The 12,602-nt window shown below is 42.5% G+C and overlaps 1 long non-coding RNA gene across 3 annotated transcripts in view; it reads right to left on the minus strand.

Moving 5' to 3' along the window:
* Positions 1 to 11,091, minus strand: part of LOC122464051 — a 28,270-nt gene extending 17,179 nt beyond the window's left edge. For 2 of the 3 annotated variants that reach the window (XR_006287895.1, XR_006287896.1), the window contains exon 1: positions 6,629 to 6,781. This is a non-coding gene — a long non-coding RNA (uncharacterized LOC122464051). Of the gene's footprint in view, positions 1 to 6,628; positions 6,782 to 11,009 lie in introns of those variants that run through there. The other variant, XR_006287897.1, reaches the window with a different exon arrangement.
* Positions 11,092 to 12,602: the final 1,511 nt, after the last annotated feature.

Genomic DNA, 12,602 nt, shown 5'->3' on the forward strand with positions numbered 1-12,602 from the left:
AACTGGGTTCTTTTTCACACTTATTTCCCATTTAATATATGATCTCTTCATTGTCATTTATACATAGATTCTTTCTCCCTTGTAAAGATACTTCATTGCTTACAAAACAGCAGAGTGCAGAAGCTAGCTTTGACCTTCCAAAAGATTACTTTGAACAGTGACTAATTTCTCACCTTCTGCAGTCATTAGCACTGATCTCATTTTAATACATAATTCATATTTTGCAAAAAAACTTGTTCCAGAGCATTCAGCAGTTATAGTGTTCAGCCATCCAACCTATTGGATTTGCCAAATGACTAAAAAGGCACCATTCTTTGTCATGTTTGAAAAGTTAACCTGGCAAAGTAAATAAAAGCTTGGACAGTCACTACAGATCCTTCCATTATTGTGGTAGCCAGTTTGCTAATGTATGTTAGCATCATTGCTATAGCCATGTCTCGAGTCAACTTATTTACATGGCTGGTAGTCAAATCAGCTGCTAAAGCAGGAGACTGACCTGGCCTGAGGGAGTTACTGCTGAGGATTCACTTTTCATATGAAGAAAAGGAGTACTTGTGGCATCTTAGAGACTACCAATTTATCTGAGCATAAGCTTTTGTGAGCTACAGCTCACTTCATCGGATGCATACTGTGGGAAATACAGAAGATGTTTGTTTTTTCATGATTTGTGTGTATAAAAATGGGTATGTATCACTACAAAATGTTTTCTTCCCCCACCCCACTCGCCTGCTGGTAATCGCTTATGTAAAGTGATCACTCTCTTTACAATGTGTATGATAATCAAGGTGGGCCATTTCCAGCACAAATCCAGGGTTTAACAAGAACGTCTGAGGAAGGGGGGGGGGTGGGGGAGGTTAGGAAAACAAGGGGAAATAGGTTACCTTGCATAATGACTTAGCCACTCCCAGTCTCTATTCAAGCCTAAGTCATTATGCAAGGTAACCTATTTCCCCTTGTTTTCCTAACCTCCCCCACCCCCCCCCCTTCCTCAGACGTTCTTGTTAAACCCTGGATTTGTGCTGGAAATGGCCCACCTTGATTATCATACACATTGTAAAGAGAGTGATCACTTTACATAAGCGATTACCAGCAGGCGAGTGGGGTGGGGGAAGAAAACATTTTGTAGTGATAAATACCCATTTTTATACACACAAATCATGAAAAAACAAACATCTTCTGTATTTCCCACAGTATGCATCCGATGAAGTGAGCTGTAGCTCACGAAAGCTTATGCTCAGATAAATTGGTTAGTCTCTAAGATGCCACAAGTATTCCTTTTCTTTTTGCGAATACAGACTAACACGGCTGTTACTCTGAAACTTTTCATGTGCACAGAGCACATCTACAAGGGATGCTCAACTTTCCATGAGGGAAAGGTGCCATTTATCTCATTTGCGACTAGACAGTATTTATGTCTTGAATATGAATTATCATGATTTTGCCATAAAATGTCACATCAGAGGACTGTCTTCTATGTGCTTACAACAAATTATTAAGTCAAAATTAGGCAATGTGTTTCAAGGACAGTGGAAACTGGACCTCAAATGACCATAAGCGGCAAAGATATATGACCATACAGCATGTAACTGATCTTTCTTTAGTTCATACCTGTGAATGAAACGTCTTTGCCACCTCAATTCCATAAAGCACCATTTAGATTCAGGAAATCTATTGAGTTAATTCTTGTCAGTTTTCTGAAGTCAATCCACAAATCTTGCTTGAGAATTAAGTCCCTGGCTTTGACACTTCTTCACTACTTCTTGCATGGGTTGCCCTTTCACTGACAAAAAGCTCTAATTTATTCTACCTTCTAGTGCGTTCAATATTATTTTTCTAGTCAAAGAATCAAAATCCTGTTGTTTTTTTTTCAGATCACACTATTGAGAACAATGGTAAAGGCGGCACTATCATTTCTTCACTTTTTTCTGGTGCTAGAAGACATAAAAAACAAACAAACAAACAAGCTTTCTAGTCTTTTATTCAACAGACCTAATCAACAAGAGATGCAAAAGATTGCCAAAGTGATGCTAATTCAAGTGGTGACTGCATTATAAGATATATTTAACTGCAATTTTGGTATTCTGCTGCTAGAAGGTGAAGTGTGTACATGAACTAGTCCAATAAATTGCCCAATTTGGGCATGCAATCTTGTGGTCCAGGTCTGAGGACTTTTTTCAAAAGCAGTCTGAATAAAATTTTCAAATGCCACTAAGTGATTCTCAAAAGTGACTCAGGCACTTTGGAGCCTGGGTCTATACCTATACTGCACATTTCACTTGGGCCTGAGCACCCATGTTAGCTAAGTTTATAAAAAATTCCTCCAAGAACATTTTGGAGTGAAAGCAGTGAAAAGTGAAAAAACTATTTTTTTCTCTGATTATCTGTGTCATGCTCAGCTGCAAGAAGTCAATTACAGATGCTGTACTCTGGACAATACAGTGTATCGTTACACAGCATTTTGTGACATGTAACTTGGAACACAGTTTCATGTTTTTTGAGGGCAAGGGATCTAGCTGAAAAATACTATGATTCTAGTAGCACCTAAGATGCCCAACCAAAGTCAAAGCTACACTTTGTACTAGGAGCTGTACAAACATAGTGAGACTGTACATTTTGGGGGGATCTGGACTATCTAAATAGGATTATTATCCCCATTTTATAGAGGGGGTGCCGAAGCACAGAGAGATTAAGGAGATGTCTCTTAAACCAAGATCCCCAGATTCCTTGTCCAGTGTTTTAACAAGATCTTTCCTCTCAATTAGCCCCAGTGTTTCAAAGTTAGAGGCTTGTGTTTCAAATAACTGTATTTTGTTAAAATTATGTCTCTGTAATAAAGAGAGATGCAGTTGAGACATCATCGGCTTCACTATACCACAAAGTGAGATCTGAATCAAGTCACAAAGGGCTGCTATGAAGGTCATATACTAATTTTAACATCTCTGCTGCATTCATCAGGAATATGTGAATACTCTGATCACCCCCTCTTCTCTCTCACACAAATATTTCATTACCTACAATTCTCAATTCAATAGGAATAAGTTCTTACAGCCCATGAAAACCCCCCCATTTCACCCTTGTAATAACATGATCTGTCAAACAGCAAGATCTCATTATCTTAACCATTGATTTGTCTCTGATGCTGGCAAAAAATGAATCTTTTATGAGTCTCAGCACAGATGATAAAAAAAATCTGTCTGAGTTTTCAAAGTATTGATCTTTTCAAAAACTCCATGCGCAACAGCCCCATAATCAGAGGGAACGAACACAGACTCCCACAGGGCAATGGAAATGCTTTCTTGATCTTCTCATTTTTCCTGCTGATAGATTTCTCATATACCTGCTTTACACCCACATCATATTCGGAAAGATACAGTGGTCAACATTAAAAAGGGCAGCATTTGCCAACAGTTACCACAGAGTGGAATCTGAGTCACCGTAGTTATTTCTTGTTCTTAGTACATGGGGACATCGTGGTACCTCAGATTTCACTCCTTGATAACTGTTGGCAAATGCTGATTTTTTAATGGTAGCCATGGTCTTAACAGCTAAGAAACCTGCTTTTGGTGTTGCAGATACTTTAACTAGACTATACAATTTTGGTTAATTACAATCCTTTTGTGTATATCTACCAAGAAACAATTATAATAAATTTGTATAGTTTACACAGCTTCCTAGGTTGCTCATCTAGCAAAGAGATTATGCATGAGTGGTGCCATGTTTTGCTAATTTAGAAATGGAATTTTAATATAAGTCTATATCATGGTTTTAAAGTATTACTTATTGCACTAATCTGACCTTCATCTTTATGCCTAATTGAAAGAGCCAATTTTTCATCATGTTTTAGTCTTATAGTGCAGCGGTTCTCAAACTTTAGCAACCTGAGGACTCCCATTTTGATTTAAAAAATTTTCAGGGACCCCTAAGACCCAGGACCTGCCCCCAACTCCACTTCTTCCCCTACGCCTCCCCCACCCATCCCCCCTCCTCCATCGCTCGCTGTCCCCCACCTCACTCACTTTCACCAGGCTGGGGCAGGGGGTTGGGGCACAGGAGGGGGTGCAGGCTCTGGGAGTGAGTTTGGGTGCAGGACGGGGCACGGGGTGCAGGCTCTGGGAGGGAGTTTGGGTGCGGGCTCTGGGCTGGGGCAGGGTTTGGGGTTTAGGAGGGGGTGAGGGGGGCAGGCTCTGGCCAGGTGGCACTTACCTCGGGCAGCTCCTAACTATGACCGGCACATCTCTCTGGGAGCGGCTCCTCAGTGGGGGAGAGAGAGGGTCTCCGTGCACTGCCCCTGCCCACAGGCACTGCCCCCACAGTGCCCATTGGCCGCAGTGCCTGACGAATGGGGCTGCAGAGTCAGTGCTTGGAGTGGGGGCAGTGCGCAGAGACCCCCTGCCCCACCCCAGGGGCCGCAGGGACATGCCGGCTGCTTCCAGGAGCGGCGTGGAGCCAGGGCAGGCAGGGAGCCTGACTTAGCCCCACTTAGCCGCACCACTGACCAAACTTTTATGACCTAAAATCTCCCAGTTTGGCTTCAGTAGCCTCCAGGAAATAGAGAGAGGGGGAGCAGTTGATCAGCGGGGTCCACAGACCCCCCTGGAGTTCCCTCAGGGACCCCCCCAAGGGTCCACAGACCCCAGTTTGAGAAATGCTGTTAAAATGTGTCCTAATCGTAATACATTTTGAGTGTCAGTTAATGTACAAGTGTGTGTGACATTCCTAGAACTAAGGGTAGATTGAGCCTATTCCAAAATATTGAGCTTTTGTTGAACATAAAGATATACAATAAGATCAAACAGGACTGAGTGTCTAAAACTAGTAGTGTATTAAATAAAATTTTGTAGAGACTGCTGAGACATGGTTTATAGATTCCACCCAGAAGGCATTAAGGAATGGGTTCCATCAATCTCTCTGGTAATAAAGAGAACTATAGCTGTTTGCCTTTAATGCAGTGATATCCTCATCTGCTAAGTTTCATTGGGCCAGCCATAGGGAACTAGTTGCATACGACTGGAAGGAAACTCGGGCTGTAAACTGAACAGACCCCCTGTGAGGTAGGGAAGCGTTATTAACTCATTTGAGCAGATGGAGAAACTGAGGTATGGAGATTAACTTAACTGACTTTCCTAACATCAGAGAGGGAGCCTGCAGTAGACCCTGAGAACAGAAATTGAATCTCCCTGATTTCCCTGCTTAGTGCCTTAACCACAAGACCATTCTTCCTTCATCCTCTCCTACTAGAGCCTTGAGACACTCTTTGAAAAATGTATCAGTATATATGTGAGTTATAAAGTGTATACAGAAGATACTGCACATAAATGCTATTTCAAAAGACCAGTGTCCATGACCATATTTCCCTGTGAAAAGGTACCCTGGAAGTTTACCTGCTCTGAATTGCAACATGAGAGCATCATGGCTCCAAGTGCACTACTGACCAGTTACTTCAGTAATACAATGCCTCTAGGTATGCACTAGGGAAGGCAACTACATCCAAGATGCAAGAAATTAGGCTACTCTTCCAAAAAAAAAAAAAGAAAAGAAAAGAAATACTTCAGCAGGAACATACAGTTCCAAAGAATAATGAAATGAAAACAAACAAGATGACATTCTCTAAAATATTAAACTGACACAACTGGAAATGGTGCATATATTGCTTAGAAACCTTTTGCTATTCATATTGGGAAAACCTGTCAGCACATGGTGCTATAGTACAGACAAAGCTTTGTACTGTGCTCCCAGCTTTCCAGCTTGGTTACCCATTTTCCCTTTACTTTCTTTTCATGTTCTACAAAAATGTGCCAAAGGCCCGACATTTCTCACTTGTGAGAGGGTTTCCAGGGCCAGCAAACTCTTTGCTTCAAGCAAATGCTGCCATTCCAAACAAGTTGCTAGTGTTCCTAATTGAACTGTCACTGCTCACACTGTTCACATCATTTTAACCCATCCCTGAAAGCAGCGGGGGCAATTTTTCCTTGAGTGATTTAACTATGAGGAGTTCTTCTGCAGAAGAATAGAAAGAAGCTAATGATGAGTTGGAAGCTAATCAATAATAATGACTAAAACTTGTGAACTAAAAAACTCCAAGGAATTCTTTTCCTTTTGGTGGGCTTGTGTTTGGTCTATTTACAGGGGAAAAGCAGAGAAGGGAGAATTGCAGTCCTTTTTAGCTTGTTTGCAATAGTTTGTTACTAGGTGAATAATGGGTGCTCCGGCTTCCCTTAATGAGTCAAGCTGTGCTGCCAACCCAGCCTTGTTACCCTTCTCTCTGCTATTAAACATTTCTTTCATGCTGTCAAGGGGTCAGCAGGAGTCCAAGGTGCTGGTCCGCTTAGCAGCGGTATCGCCCAGTAGCAAGAGTCCAAGAGGGCCACTTTAATTAGTGGTAGTATCATCCAGTGGCGAGAGTTCAGGGGGCTGCTTTTCTTAGCAGCAGTATCACCCCACAGTGAGAGTCCAAGTGGGCTGCTTTCCCTTGCAGCTGTATTGCGCAATGGCGAGTGTGAGGAGGATAGGGGAACCTGGGCCCACCCTACTCCACTAGGTTCTGACCCAGGATCCTTCAAAACCAGGTTCCCTGTTACAGGGTTCAGGTCTCCACATCCTCAAGTGCGCCCCCTTAGTTGCTTCCTACCCTTTCCTCTGTCTCTGGCAGCTCCTTTGCTGGTCGCAGCGAGTGGTCTCCTTCAGTCCCCATGGTCAACTGGCTTCCTCCAGTGCAGCTTGGATCGATCCTCTGCCCCAGCAGCTTGGAGTCGCAGCAGGAGGCTGCTGTGCACAACCACTCTCCTCCTCAGCTCTCCCAGACTGAGCTGAGCTGCTCCCTTTTGAATGCTCCCTCCAATGGGAGCAGTCCAACAAGGGTGAGAAAGCGTGGCCTCTTGGGCCCAAAGGAGTTTATTAACCCCCGCCTCCCCAGTGTGGGGTTGATACACCCTGTCACACATGCGCTCTGTGGAAAAGATGACAGTTCACTTTTGTATACTTGTGCTCTTCTCAGATCCAGTTTCAAGGCAAGAAGCTGTCTGGCAGCACTGCATTTTAAAGATGTCACTTCACCACCAACTTCTCATGCAATAATTTCATATTACTAGAGAGTACTAACGGACTCAGACCTGGGGGAGAGCAGTTAGACTCCAACTCCAGTAAACAAAGGTCAAACATCAGCTGTAAGCACAAATGAAGTCCTATCGGCTCTCACAGCTTGGCTTTGTAACTTGCAATCTTAGAGGCCATCAAACAGGAAATCAATCATTTCACACTCTAACCAGAATGCATGTTCCAAAATATTTGCATAAACCTCTCTCTATAATTCACTTCAGGATGGGAAATTTCTTGACCACCATAATCTGGGGTCATAAAATATGACAGGAAAGAACATCACCATGCCATTTCAAGTTATTTGTCTCTCTCCTATTCTGAATAAAAGATCCAGGATGCTTCCCAAACAGAAGAAGATTTTACTGACAATGATCATTCAGCAAGTAATGATAGAAAAACTACAGACAGATAGATAGGGTAACACACATATCAAATTGTTATGTGTGTGTTAACGGATCCCACATAGCTATCTAATCTATCTATCAGGTCTTATGCTGGTGCCCGCCATGCCAGTATAATATCTCAGCACAGTATCTAGCCAAAGAGGTCCTACAAGGATTTAAATAAGACTGTATTCAAGTTATAAAACAAGGACAAAATGTGGAACCATACACTGAAATTGTATAATGGCAAATTTGGGTGGTGTATAAGAAAGGGCTTCATCACCCAGATTTCTACTATCTTGCAGGAACAATTGCTTCAATAGACCTCCCGCCTTCCACAATTGTCTGGAAAAGTCTGTCAAGAACCACACAGTGGGGGCCTTTGGTGTTTACCAATATAAGTCTAGGATGGACGAGCTACCATTTTGCAGATATATCAGCTGAAAAGCAGATGTTCTTGCTATGGGACAGGGGGTAGACTTGGTGAACCTACAAGTCTTTTCAAATGATTCTCAATACACCCGACCAGAAGTAGAGTTATCCACTAGCAGCAAGACAGGTTTCAGTGGGAACAGCTTCAAATCACATGACAATTATAGCCGTGTGAGACCTCTGAATTTCCATCTCAAACTCACTTTAGCCTACATTACACTAACAAGAGTGAAGGGTGTTCACACAACCGCAAAATCCATGAACTGCCTTCTCCCCTTTGAGGTTTCCTTCTCCCCACAGCTGGCTATTTCTCTCTGAAGACACAGAGCTTTTCCCACCCCCCTTACTTCTTTCCCTTAACTAAACTATCCCTGAAGAAATAATTAAAAGTATGTTAAAGCTTCATTTAATTAGTTTATATTTGCATAGCACTTTACAGGGGAATGTACTGTATTTAATGCCATTTTCATGTGGTAGGGAAAGGGCCGTGCTCCTTTCAGAGCATGAATGGAGTTCATTGAACTTGAATCTCCCAAACAAGGTGGAGTCATGCCCTGTATAACTAAAGTATTTGCAGCATTCCCATTAGAGAGAAAGAATCTCTGTAGCGTGAGCATTTGCCTCCACCTCTACCAATGCATCTGTTGTTACCGACACATACCTAAGCTCGTTGAAGGGCATCGCACTATAGAAAAGATATAGTAGCATGCCTAATGTTAGGTATCAAAATCTTAGTTTAGGGGTCAGTATGAATTAGGCCCCCAACAAATACAACGTGATCCAGCAGTTGCATCATTGTATCCCCATTCCCTTCTCTCTGGTGAACTGGTTTGCTATTTTAATATAGAACAAATTATACAGCAATAATGTTGGTAGTAACAAATATCTTTCCTTAGTAGAAGAGCCCCAAATCTTTCTTTTCACATTAAAACTGCTTCAGCTAATGAATATTCTTCATAAGTTTTCTTGACACAGCAGGCCAGATCCTAGTCCTTTCTGTGGCTGCTTCGCACTAGTCTGCTGGCACAAAACCACCTTAGCTCACTAACTTAAGGTTCCTCCACACAGAGGAATAGTTTGCATTGAGTGCCCAGCTGACCCCAAGATCATGGAGGTTGTACAGCTTACATCCCTTTGCCCCATGCTCTTCCATCCTGCACTGTGTGCACATAACCAACATATTCTTAACATTAGCTATGAAACTTTAACATCACATATTTGCCAGGAATGGTCTCCTCTGAGTTGTGTATTCTGGTAAAAACAGGGAGCTGAATCTTGTGTGCTTTCTGTTCCCAACACCAAAAGCTGGAATGTATCAATATTTGTTTCAGTTACTACAGAAAATGTACATCTGCCAAAGAATACTGAAGATGTAAACAAATGTCCATGACTTAGAAACATTTGATAGCAGTATTTGGTCATGATACCGTATGCAAAGGACTTGCCCTATGTTATCAGGCTATTTGTACACCATATCTGGCAAGTTGTCTTCTACAATGACAATATATAATACTTCAGAAAAAGGTGAAAACCCTTCAAAATGCACCTGGCCAAATGTGCATTATTGTACTCAAAGGGGAAACTGTGATTTACCTAATGCATGTGATTTGATTTCCTTTATCTTAACATGTGTTACTAAGAACCCAATCCTGTAAGCCCTCCGTAAGTAGAAGTCCCAGTGACTTCCGTGGGAGTTCCCTGTATGGAAGGCTTGCAGGACTGGGCATCAGATATTACTATGGGCCTTTAACTTATCCAGCTTTTCAGTCTTACTGAATATTTATTTTATCTATCCAGTATGTGAGGTTTCACCAACTTTTTGTGGCACATCAGAAAAAAAAAATTAAGATCTAAACAAATCACATATTTTCAAAAGAGAATCCCTCCAGGGTGCATGTATATGCTGTTCCAACACATGAAACTATTTATCTGTCAAGCTCCAATCATCGCTAGTGATGGTTAGACTTCAAGGTCACCCCACTCCACCAGAAGTCTCAAGTTTGTTCCAGTCAGTATCCTGACAACCCTGCCTATCTTTACTTACTTACTGGAGGGGTGGAGGGAACAAGAGGGATGATGTTAACAGGATGGCAGGGACTTAAACAAATGGTTCCTTAGGTTGGTGCACAGATACACTGCAGGCTATTTTGAGATGCCAGCTTCAGTTAGGATGAAATGCCTTTCAGCTGTTCTTACTCTGCTAAGCATAAGTATTTTAGAGTGAGAAGAAGGAGCAATGCAAGTGTCTCACCCAGCCCAGTCCCCACCAATTAATACTTAGATCAGTGCATTTTTCTGGCAGGTCCCACCCCACACCCAGCTTTTTTGCTGCACTAGCAGAAGAGTGACCCCTTCCCTGTCTCCTTACACCAGGCCCTGGAATAACTGCTGCTACCTTAACCCCCACCACCACCACACACACACACAAACACCCCCACCCCTTCATTTTATTTCTGTTTTTCTCTCTGTTCTTTTTTCCTTCTTTCAGTTTTGCCCATTTTTTGTTGCTCCCTTATTTTGTGATCTCCCTTCCAAGTTCTCTGCTTACCAAAAAGCAACATGCTGCCTGGAGTCAGGGTGTCCACAGGTGGCTTCATTGGGAGTGGGGATTTGAAGGGGGGCTGCATATACTTTTGCTGCTGAACCAGTTGCCTACAGGACTAAAGAATGGAAGCTTGGGGTCGTGAGATAGTGGCTGAGGTTGCAACATGTGAACCGCTTCAGCAATTGACTGTATCAGGGGTTACTGTGGAATCAGGAGTACGACAGGTGAGGTTCAGGGAGCCACTAATTGCTTTGCCCACAGCTGCTGGCACACATTTAGAGTGATAGTTGGAGCATTTCTAGGGTCTTGCAGCTTTCTACGCTTTCACAGCTTCTTTCTGCTGCTCTGTACCTTCACACAATGTTAGAACGCTCCCTCCATACTGAAAATGCTGACCTATCCATGATATTGATCATATTTAGCCACTTTATAAATAAAAATAATAACTAATACTTTGCACTTCTGGATCTCAAAATGTGTTATAGGCATTAACTAATTAAAAACCCCACAACAGCCCGGTATAGTAAGGGATCTATAAGGGATACTTTACCAACCACTGAAATGCAGCCATCTCTGGGGGTAGAATGCAGCACCTCTTTAACAGCATAACAAGCCATATTTAAGGATTAGAGGTGAAGACAATTCCAGCGGCTTACTTGAAACTGATGGGGACTTTACAGGCAAAAACCTATCCCATTTAAACTCTAGGCAGAATGTTATCTGACTTCATTAGTCTGGGACACGACGGGTAAAACCTCTACTCTTAAGAGCATAGCACATTCAGAAATGAAACACTGAAAAGGTATTGGACCTAAAACATTATTCTACAGAACAGTATTTCTTTGGTTCTATTCGTCTGCAGGAATACACTCATTGTAGTTACTAAGAAACCTCCACAGCAACAGAAACAAATCTCCCAAAGCAACAGAATTTTTAATAATTAGTTAAACCAAAACTTAAAAAATTACTTTGGGAGCTGTGTCATTTTCTCTCCCACACTAAATACTTTAACTATCTTTTATTATTCTCTTTTGCTCTTTTATAGGTGGGATTTCTGCCAAGCTTGCAGTGAAACAGGACTCTTATGACTAGGGCTGCCTGTTGCTGTATCAAAAAGTTCTTCTGTTGTATATCAGATAGATTAACTTTAGAGAGACGGTGTCAGTCTATTTTGTCACAATATCCGCATCCAATAACTTCAGTTTTGCATACATTCCAGAGGTGAAGTCATCAATTTGTGCAGAAGGTATCCCTATCAGGAAAACCTTTACTTCTCCTTTTGGCAAGCAGACAGCTGATAGCCGATTAGTCAGTCCTGCGCATTATAGCTTTTATCTCATCCAGTGATCTGACTGTTATTGCCATTTTCCATGTGCTGGGAAATACAGAAATCAAACTTTTATTATGATTAAGAGTTTCTTAAGGGGGCAGATTGTGTCACCCTCGATCACAGGCCTACTCTCCGAGTAAGATACTATTAATCTCTATGAGTGAGGATGACAGAATCCAACCATTAACTAGGGCCAGCCAGACTTTTTGGGTATGTCTACACTGTAGCTGGGAGCAAGCCTCCCAACCTAGGTAGACAGACCCAGGTTGGAGCCCAGGCTCTGAAGCTTAAGGGGTCGGGTGGGCTTGAGAGCCTAAGCTCCAGTCCAAGCCATAGTGTTCACACTGCTATTGTTAGTGCATGAGTGCAAGCTCCACTAGTGTGAGTCTCTACCTGGGCTGGGAAGCTCGCTCCCAAGTGCAGTGTAGACAGACCCTTGGATCAGTTCAGTCATGTTGAAGAGTGCCACTCTTCCCAAGGGGTCTCACTGGGATCAGCATGACCACTTGTGCAATAAAGGTGCACCTCAACACAAGTAAAGGTACTAGAACCTGACCCTATTTATTCTTATGCAATTAGCTTCAGACGGATATAAAACTCTGTTGGTTGCTACCACAGAAATATCTCTTAATTCTCATATTTCAATTCATTTCAGTGCTACCAAGATCCTCTTTCATGAAACAGCAGTTCTGTGTTGTTGCTGTTTTCAGTTGGACTCTAATGAGGAGGTGTGGCCTCCATCGGAGGCGGACTCGGAGGAAACGCGGCAAACTACCTCATGGGCGGAACTAGGAGGGCCATGCCCTGCACGCCAGAA

The sequence above is a fragment of the Chelonia mydas genome, chromosome 1, assembly GCF_015237465.2.
Source record: "Chelonia mydas isolate rCheMyd1 chromosome 1, rCheMyd1.pri.v2, whole genome shotgun sequence".
In the NCBI taxonomy this organism is placed as follows: Eukaryota; Metazoa; Chordata; order Testudines; family Cheloniidae; genus Chelonia; species Chelonia mydas.